Genomic DNA, 9,256 nt, shown 5'->3' with positions numbered 1-9,256 from the left:
GTTGTTTTGCTGCTAATAAAAAACAGTAAGAGGAGCTGTACCTTGTGTGGGTACTTTCCTGTCCCAGGTAGCCTGACTGTGAATGCCTAATGCCCACCTGATTATTATTCATTTGGTATTCAATAGTTTGAAAGAATAAAAAGTCCTATAGTTAGAGAGTGAGATAGGACTGTTTAATTTCAGTCCATTATCTTCTGGTAATTGCTGGAAGAATCTCATTCTGTGTCAGTGCAATGGAAAAAAAATCATTTTTTCCCCCTTTCTGAAAAAAAAAAAAAAAGAAAAGAAAAAAAACAAAAACGAAAGAAAGAGAAGCACTTGCTTTTCTCCCAGGGGTTCAGGGCTTTCAGTCCATGTCTGGGAGTGAGAGATGTGGCTGCTTTATCAAATTCACATTTCATTTCCAGCATGCACCCAAGTCTCATGTAAATTATAATGAGAAAAGAGAAAAAACAAAGAGACAGAGCTCAAGAGATGGGAAATGATAATGAAATCAAATGAACTCAGGGCCTGTGAAGACTAACAGAGCCACAGACAGACACATGTGTACATAATGCCAAAGACAGACAAGCAAGAGACATGCACAAAGAGACAGCCCAAGTAGCAGGCAGATGGAGAGAGATGAAACTGGGGATTTGCACCCACAACGTGCACAAGGATACCACATGGGAGTGAGCCTGGAGAGATGTCTTCTTCATGCACACCCCTTCAAGCCATGCATCTGGGGTATGCAACTTGCAGGAGCATCCTACTGCCAGTGTTCCCTGCACTTCCCAGTTCCACTGTGCTGCCTCAGAAGTTCAAAGGGTATATGATGACACCTGGTAGCAGTGTTGCCATGGGAAAGGGGAATCTTCCAATCTGCAAGCCTTCATCTCTGTCCTTCCTAGTGCAGCCAAGCCATGGAGATCATCATGTTGTGTGTGCCCACTGCATTAGGTGATCTGGGGGCCTGTCACCCTGGAGAGAGGAAGGGAGAAAGGTCCCAGTAAATTCTGGTGCTTCTTAGTCACCTGTTTGGAAGCAAAAGGGTCCAGTCCCCCACCAGGGTCAAGACTGAGTCTGGGACATGGTAGACAACACCCCCAAGAGACCTCCTCTTACCTGGATAGGGATGTGGACTTGGGGTTAAGAAGCAGGAGCTGTTCTACTGGCAGGTGTAAGATAAACCTTGAGACAACATTTCCCTTCTTCTGGATAGTGACTTGTGGGGAACATCTGGCATGGATTTCAGAGGACTTCAGTGGTATTAGGGCAGGAAAAGATTTGCTGATCTAGCTGTCACTTTTCATCTCCTCCAAACTTTGCACTGTCTGAAGTAGCCAAGTTGCAAGAACAGGGGTGAGCCCTGGGGAACATCACTCTTCCAAGCCCATCTTGCCCCATGGTACATTAAGGAGCAGCTAGGATCCCACCACCATGAGCAAAATTTGGAGACCTTGTCCCAGTATGTCCCACATAATGAGGATGAGACCCCAACCCTTGCTCTCTGTGTATCATATCTGCACAACACAGGGCCAAATTCTGTCCTGTGGGAGGGTTAAGGTTGGCTGCCTTTGGTGCCTCAATCCAACAGGGCCAGCAATACCCCATGAGGTCAATTGTCTTGAGTTTTAAGGAGCTTTGATTAATGGACTACCTTTTGGATCCTTTACTCCAGCAGTTTATTCCCCTAATTTCTACAAACATGTACTTCGTTCTCAGACACCAAGGTAAACAGAAGGAAGAAAGGAAAAGGCTGAGTCTTCAGTCCCACTACCTAAACCAAAACATCTTCAGAATAGCCAGGTGAATGCCAGCATAGTGACATCCAAGACCCATTGCTGAGAGCAAGAGAATTTCCCAGCTACCTTTGAGAAGCATCTGTGCTTGCTTGAGTAACTTCTGAATCACTCATGGTGGATCACAACTTATTATAAACTGTTAAAGATTAATTTAGTGATGGACAATTACAGCCATGGTGATTATGGAAATGGATAACAACTAGTGTCATTGTGCAAAGAGTAGGGTGCTGGGAGTAGATGGGACTCAAAACTCCTGAGAAGATGCTGCCCAGGGTTCAAGGGGGATGGCAGAGCCCTGCAGGAGGTCTGAATGAGCCAGAAGACATCTCCTAGCTCCTCCTACAGAAGACAGCAACATCACATCAGTATCAGAGAGTGGGCTGAGATACACATCACTGTTCAGGCTGTCAGTGAGAGGCAGGTAGAGAGCACATGGAGAGAAGTGGTCTATCCTTTTGCCTCCTCATGCAGGAGACTGAGATGACCATGACAGTAGTGGAAAAATGGAACAGGTTGCCCAGGGAGGTACCTGTGGCCTCATCCCTGGAGTTATTCAAGGTGAGGCTTGACCATACCCTGGGCAACCTGATCTAGTTGAGGGTATCCCTGCTTACTGCAGGGGTGATGACCTTTAGAGGTCCCTTCCAGCCCAAATTATTCTATGATTCTATGACAGTGGCCACTTCTCTCTGTCCTCACTACGTGCTGCCTGGACATGGGTCTCCAAGGCTCATCCAGTCCTGGACAGCAGCAGGAGATTACCTGGGGGAGAAAGGTAAGAAAACCTCTCCTTAGGGTGCTGGATGTGGTGTGGGAGTCAGGAGAGATCAGGATGCCATCTGCCAGGGGCTGGACAACAGCACAAAGGCTGTCTGCATGCCCCGTGATCAGCTATTTGTAGGGCCCAGCAAAACTCCACCCACACAGAGTGGTGCCCTGCTGGGACCCAGGAACCTGAAACCAAGAGACATCTCACTGCTGCAAAACAAGTGCAGAATCTGCACTTTGCACTCTGGCATCAGTGGCTTTGGGCCAGTGGGAAATGCTGCCTGCATCAGTTTTCTGGAATATGCAACAGAAATCCCAGGGTAGGGCAGGGTAGGCCTTTCATGGGGCCTCGGTGCTCTGCAGATCTCAGGAGCAGCAGACTGGCACCAACAGGGTCTAAATTTGCAAAAGAATAATTTGAAAATCCTTCAGAACTTGCTAAATTCTCTTGGCTCTAACAAAACCAATGCAGGAAAAGGATTAAAAAAAAAAGGGGGGGGGGAGAGAGAGAGAAAAAAGGAAGAAGCCAGAGATTGATTCTTACCTCATATCATTAAAAAATAAATTGCTGTAGTGCTATAACATAAAGTAAGAATCAATCTTATTTTTTAACACCAGAAATAACCTAATGAAATACAAGATTGATTCTGAATATGGGCTTCTTGGTGGAGTCCCTGTGGGAATTGATTACAAAATTGAATGGCTCAGAGCTGATAAGATGAATTTGGAATAAATCTTACTTTTAACTACTCCCTTTTTATGCTCATAAAAAAAAGAAAGATTGATTCCAATCAAAACTTCTTCTAAAAAGTGAGACAGTTTCGATTTGTTGAGGCAGTTTTTCAACAGAACAGCACTGAACTTCAGAGCCAATCTCACCCCTAGTTATGTGTTCCCCAGGGAGGAAAAATACGAGGCACAATATTTCTGATTTACAGCTCAAAATGAGACAGTAATGATTATAATAATCAGGACAAGAAGAAGGAGAGAGCCTCAAGTGGATGGCAGCTCTCTCGACTGATGATGCCAAGGGAGGCAGTGGTTTGGAAAGAAAAGGTGGGGGAGCAGCTCTCCCTCCTCCATGCTGGGGTGCTGCTGAGGACACCTCTCATTCTGCATACTCCATGGTCTAGCACAGGTCTGCTTATACTGGAAAAAGTAAAATAAATGACTACAGACAGCCCTGCCAGTTTCCAGGGCTGCACCTCTAGTCTTGCTAGCATCTACTGCTTGGCCCACAGTGGCAGCCTCTGAGAACCTCCTACTGCACTCATGGGTAGCAAATGGATTTAAATTTCAGGCCTCACCTCAGTTACAGCCAGTTTTTAGCCCCATCAGGTCTCACCATATCCTAGGAGATGTGTATATTCCTGCTACCAAACAGCCAGTTGCCTGGGATGGAGGTAGCCCAGTTCTACCAGTCTCAGAGCACTGGGTTCATCGAGCTTTGTTTGCAGTCTGGCTGTGATGGTTTTCACTCCCTCATTTCTAATTACATTTCATGTCTTTGCTCCCATGAGCTGTAGCACTGGTCTTATCAAACAAATGAGGCAAAGTACTAATTCAATCTTAGGGCCTTCTCTTTGCTTTCTTTAATCTCTTTCTCCCCATCACTGCTCTACAGAAGGCAGTTCTAGGACTTTTGTTGGTTGGGTAGTTTCTTCTCATCTCCAGCTTATATTTATTTATGGCCCATTTATGTGTGTTTGTTCTACTGCCAATATTTTATTTCAGCTTCAATCAGTCTCCTTTCCACCTGGGCATCTCTGCAAGATGGTGGTTTTGTTCCTATCTCTTCCACTGATTTTTTCTATACCAGAAAGATCTTGTAACGGATTTTTTATTTTTTAATTTTTAAAAAATCTTCTGGAAGGAATGCTATTCTGATAACCAACTTGTGTCTGTTGAAAATAATTTTAAGACAATCTATCTCTTTTTTTGTCTTTTTCTCTTTTTCCTCCCTTCCATCCATCCATTCATCCATACACCCATCCATTTCCCAAAAGTAACATTTAAAAGGTTAAAGGTCTTTCTGCCTCAATCAGAATGTGTGGGGGTTTTTTTTCACAAAACTCAGTTTAGGTGTACTAGGACTGCTCACAAAAGCATCCTGCGCCTGTCTTTCCCACAGCATTATGCCTGGGACCGCTCAGACACATCCCCACCCCTGCAGCGTGTGACTCTCAGACAACTTCCCTCCTTCTCCTCCACCTCACACATTCCCAGCAAAGGGCTGTGACCTTCTCCCTCCTCCAGGACCCACATGCCAGACCCATCTGGGTAGGGGGATCTGTGAGATGAGATGCATTTACCTCCGACACACGGGGTCCTGGGGAGACGGTGGTCCCAGCACGGTGCCGCAGCTGGGGAGGAGGGAACCAGGTTGCAGGGATTCAAAGTCTCCTGCCAGCAGACACTCAGCCCCGGCTGTGCTGAGCACTGGGGTTCCTTCCCCCTCTGTCACGCACCCGGGCACACCAGATGTGCTCCTGATGTCCTCCTGAGCTGTGACGCACGAGGAGGACCAGGGAGCTGCAGGCACCCGCCCAGATGCTCTCTTCTGGGGAGCCCTCGGTGTTCTGCCATAGTACACACCACACATGGCACAGGTGGAAAAGGGGCTTAGGGGGGGTTGTCATCCTCTCCCTTTCATCTCCTTGGAAACGGGTGTGATCTCAAAAAACTGCAGGCTGAAGTCGGCAGTGAGGACCCTCCTGGTTCCTGCAGCCAGGGGGGCAGCTAGTTGGGCTGGATGAAGAACAGTTTCATTTTCTTATCCCAGCAAAATCTGGTCTGCATTAAAAAAAAAAAACCAAAAAAAAAAAAAAAAAACCAAAAAAAAAAAAAACAAACAAACAAACAAAAAAAACAACAAAAAAAAAAAAACCCAAAAACAAAACAAAACAAAAAACACACACACACACACCAAAAACAAAAAAAGAACAAACCAAACCCCAAAACTCTCCCAAACCCACCGTGTTTAAATAATGTTAAAGATCTGACTGAAAGCATCGAAAGCGAATTCCAATCCCTAATGAAGAAGGATTGTCTGGCATGGTAATAATAATAATAAACTCAGTGCACATATGTATGCATGCATGTATATATAGAAAGAGAATTCCATCTGAGGAGCTGAGTACTATAATTAGCCTTGCCTCATAGCCTCACCCAGGAGGTAAGGCTTTCTGACCTGCTCTTTTCAGCTGGCACAGAGAGAACAGGTGGCTCAGAGGTGAAGAGGGAGAGAAAGTTGCCTCCCACTCCATCCCTGTCCCACTTGCAGCCTTGAGAAGACTGCTGGGACAGTGCTCTGGATTTCAGCCCTGGCTTTGCAATGAAATCAATAAAACACCTGAGGCAGCAAGTGCCTGCCAGGTTCCAGAAGAGGCTCATTGGCCAGAATCAGGAGAGTGTTTTGCAGCTGTGGAACAAAGATGAGGTACCAAGACTCACCAGTATTGGTTGGAGGCCTTGAGGTCAACCAGAAATAAGAGGTTTGAGGGAGACCCCGCACCCATTAACTTCATTAACAGAGAGAAGATGAGGAGGTGGCTGGAGCACCTTCCAGCAAGGAGCCATCCTTGTCCCTCATGGCATCTGTGAGATTCCTCTTCCATAATGTGGGCTTCTTTGGCAGCTTTTTCACTTGCTCAGGTGATAATGCTCCCAGCCCTTCCCAAGGAACAACTTTCAGCAGCTTCTGTCATGCTCCTTCACTTCATTATGCTTAGCAGATGCTCCTCTGCCTTCCTCTTCATGTCGTTCAGATACCAGTGTCATGAGGAGGAGGAAAAAAGAAAAAAAAGAGCATCAGAGAGTTCCTATCTCTGCAGGGAGTTAAATGGTGAGAGCTGTCAGAACAGTGCTCAAGAAACACAAGCCACAGGGGCATGCACAGCTTGGCATATGCCAAAACACCATGATGAAAGCACTGAGTTAGTTAGGGATACTGAATGGTGGGGGAACTCTTCACTCCAGGACACTTATATGCAGTGCAGTTCCTGAAGAGCAGCTACAAGAATTCAGAATTCTGGTTTGCAGAAGCCTTCACAGCAGAATCCATTCTTGGTTTTCCTAGCAGGTACCTGGTCATCTTGGAGACCTTCCTCACTGTCATCCTCTGACTTCCTCTGACTTTACAGTCCCTGATCACAGGAGAACGCTGTTTCCCACAGCATTATCCTGGACAAAATGTCTGCTTATGGCTTGGACAGGTGTGCATCTTGCTGGGTAAAAAACCTGGCTGAAGGTACAGGCCACAAAGAGCTGAGATGAACTGAGTTAAATCCAGCTGGCAGCAGGTCTCCAGGGGTGCCCCCCAGGTCTCCATGCTGGGGCCAGCTCTCTTTAATATCTTTATCAGTGATCTGAATGAGGGTGCACCCTCAGTCAGTTTGCAGGTGACACCAAACTGGGCAGGAGTGTTGATCTGCCTGAGGGTAGGAAGGCTCTGCAGAGGGACCTGGTCAGGATGGATTGATAGGCTGAGACCAATGGTGTGAGGTTCAACAAGGCCAAGTGCCAGGTCCTGCACTGTGTCACAACAACCCCAGGCAATGCTACAGGTTTGGGGAAGAGTGACTGGAAAGCTGCCTGGAAGACAAGAACCTGGCTGAACATGTGCCAGTGTGTGTGTCCAGGTGGCCAAGAAGGCCAACAGCATCCTGGCCTGTATCAGGAATAATGTGGCCAGCAGGGCTAGGGCAGTGATGGTCCCCCTGTAATGGGCATTGGTGAGGTGGCACCTTGAATCCTGTGCTCAGTTTTGGGCCTTTGACTACAAGAAGGACATTGAGAGGCTGAAGCATGTCCAGAGAAGGGCAGCAAAGCTGGTGAAGAGCCTGGAGAACAAGCCTTAAGAGGAGCAGCTGAGAATCTGAGGTGGTTCATCCTGGAGAAAGGGAGGCTGAGGGGAGACTTTATCACTCTCCACAATGACCTGAGAGGAGGTTGGAGTGAGGTGGGTGCTGGTTTCTTCTCCCAAGTAGCAAGAAATAGAACAAGAGCAGATAGCCTCAGGTTGTGCCAAGGGAGATCTAGATTAGATATTGGAAAAATGTCTTCCCTGAAAGGGTTGTTAGGCATTGGCACAGGCTGCCCAGGGCAGTGATGGAGGCAGCATCCCTGAAAGTATTTAAAGGACACGGTAGGTATGGTCATGGTTAGTGGAGGCCTTGATACTACTGGGTTAGCAACAATTTCAATTACATTAACAGTAAAAGGCAGCGTAGAAATAACATTTGTTCTCTATGGGATGAGGATGGCCACCTCACCAACAGGGGTATAGGCCAAGCAGAGGTATTTAGTGCATCTTCTGCCTCTGTCTTCAACACTGATGATGGATTAAGGGGGCCTCAATACCCAGAGCTAGAGAACCATAACTGCAACAGGGATCAACCATCAGCTGGCCCTGAACTTGTACAGGATCTGCTGCTACAGTTAGATCCCTTCAAGTCCATGGGGTCTGATGGGATTCGAAGAGCCCTCAAAGAGCTGGCTGATGTCATCACTAGGCTTCTGATTATTTTTAGTAGGTCCTAGCAATCTGGAGAGATCCCAGTTGACTGGAATCTCACTGAAGTTGTTTCAGTATTCAAGAAAGGGCAAGAAGGAGGACCCTGGAGACTACAGGCTAGTCAGTCTAACTTCACTGCCTGATCAAACTATGGAAAAGACTGTTCTGAAAGGTCTTGAAAAAAACCTGGAGGACAATACAGTCATTGTCACAGCTAAGAAATTAAGGGAAAGTCCTGCTTTTCAAACTTGATTTCGTTTTATGACAGGGTAACCCACCTGGTTGATTGAGGGAAGCCAGTGGAGGTAGTATTCCTGGACTTCAGGAAAGCTTTCGATACTGTGTCTCATATTATCCTCATGGGTAGAATGTCCAGATACAGCTGGATAACTGTGCTATGTGATGGGTGAGCAACTGTCTCACAGGTTGAGCACAAGCTGTGACAGTGGATAGGGTAACATCAGGCTGGTGATGGGGTCCCTCAGGGCTCCATCCTTGACCCAGTCCTCTTCAACATCTTCATCAATGACTTGGACACAGGACTGGGAGGAATTTTAAGCAAGTTTGTGGAACAGGGAGGATCTGTCAACTCCCTCACACACAGGCAAGCCCTGCAGAGAGACCTCAGCAGGTTAGAGAGATGGGCAGACACCAACCATGTCAAGTTTAACAAGGCCAAGTGCTGAATCTGCACCTGGGCCTGGGCAACCCTGGTGTCAAGTACAGACTGGGGAATGAGTGGCTGGAGAACAGCAAGGCAGAGAGGGACATGGGGGTCCTGGTTGATGTTAAACTGAATGTGAGCCAGCAGTGTGCCCTGGCAGCCAAGAGGGACAACTGTGTCCTGGGGTGCATTTAGAACAGGGTCACCAGCCCATCAAGGGAGGAGATTGTCCCACTCTGCACTGGTACTGCCTTACCTTGAGTACTGTGTACAGTTGTGGGCTACACGGGGTAGAAAAGACATCCAGTTACTGTAGATCCTCCAAAGGAGAGCAACAAGGATGGTGTAGGTTCTGGAAGGGACAACTAATGAGGAGCAGCTGATGGTTGCAGCAGCAATTTGGATTGTTCAGTCTGGAGAAAAGGAGGATGAGGGGTGACCGCATGGCAGTCTATGGCTTCCTCACAAGGGGAGGAGATGGGATTGGCACCAATTTCTTCAGTCCTGTGACCAAAGACAGGACTC

At 47.1% G+C, this 9,256-nt stretch overlaps 1 long non-coding RNA gene across 1 annotated transcript; it reads right to left on the bottom strand.

The window, feature by feature from the left end:
- Positions 1-446: 446 nt before the first annotated feature.
- Positions 447-2,637, bottom strand: LOC139790279 (uncharacterized). Its single transcript, XR_011723441.1, has 3 exons — positions 2,547-2,637; positions 1,105-1,313; positions 447-960 (listed from the first exon to the last, which is right to left on the bottom strand). It is a non-coding gene; the product is annotated as an uncharacterized lncRNA (long non-coding RNA).
- Positions 2,638-9,256: the final 6,619 nt, after the last annotated feature.

The sequence above is a fragment of the Heliangelus exortis genome, chromosome Z (assembly GCF_036169615.1).
Source record: "Heliangelus exortis chromosome Z, bHelExo1.hap1, whole genome shotgun sequence".
Taxonomy (NCBI): domain Eukaryota; kingdom Metazoa; phylum Chordata; class Aves; order Apodiformes; family Trochilidae; genus Heliangelus; species Heliangelus exortis.
This window is presented reverse-complemented; position numbering and strand designations above follow the sequence as displayed.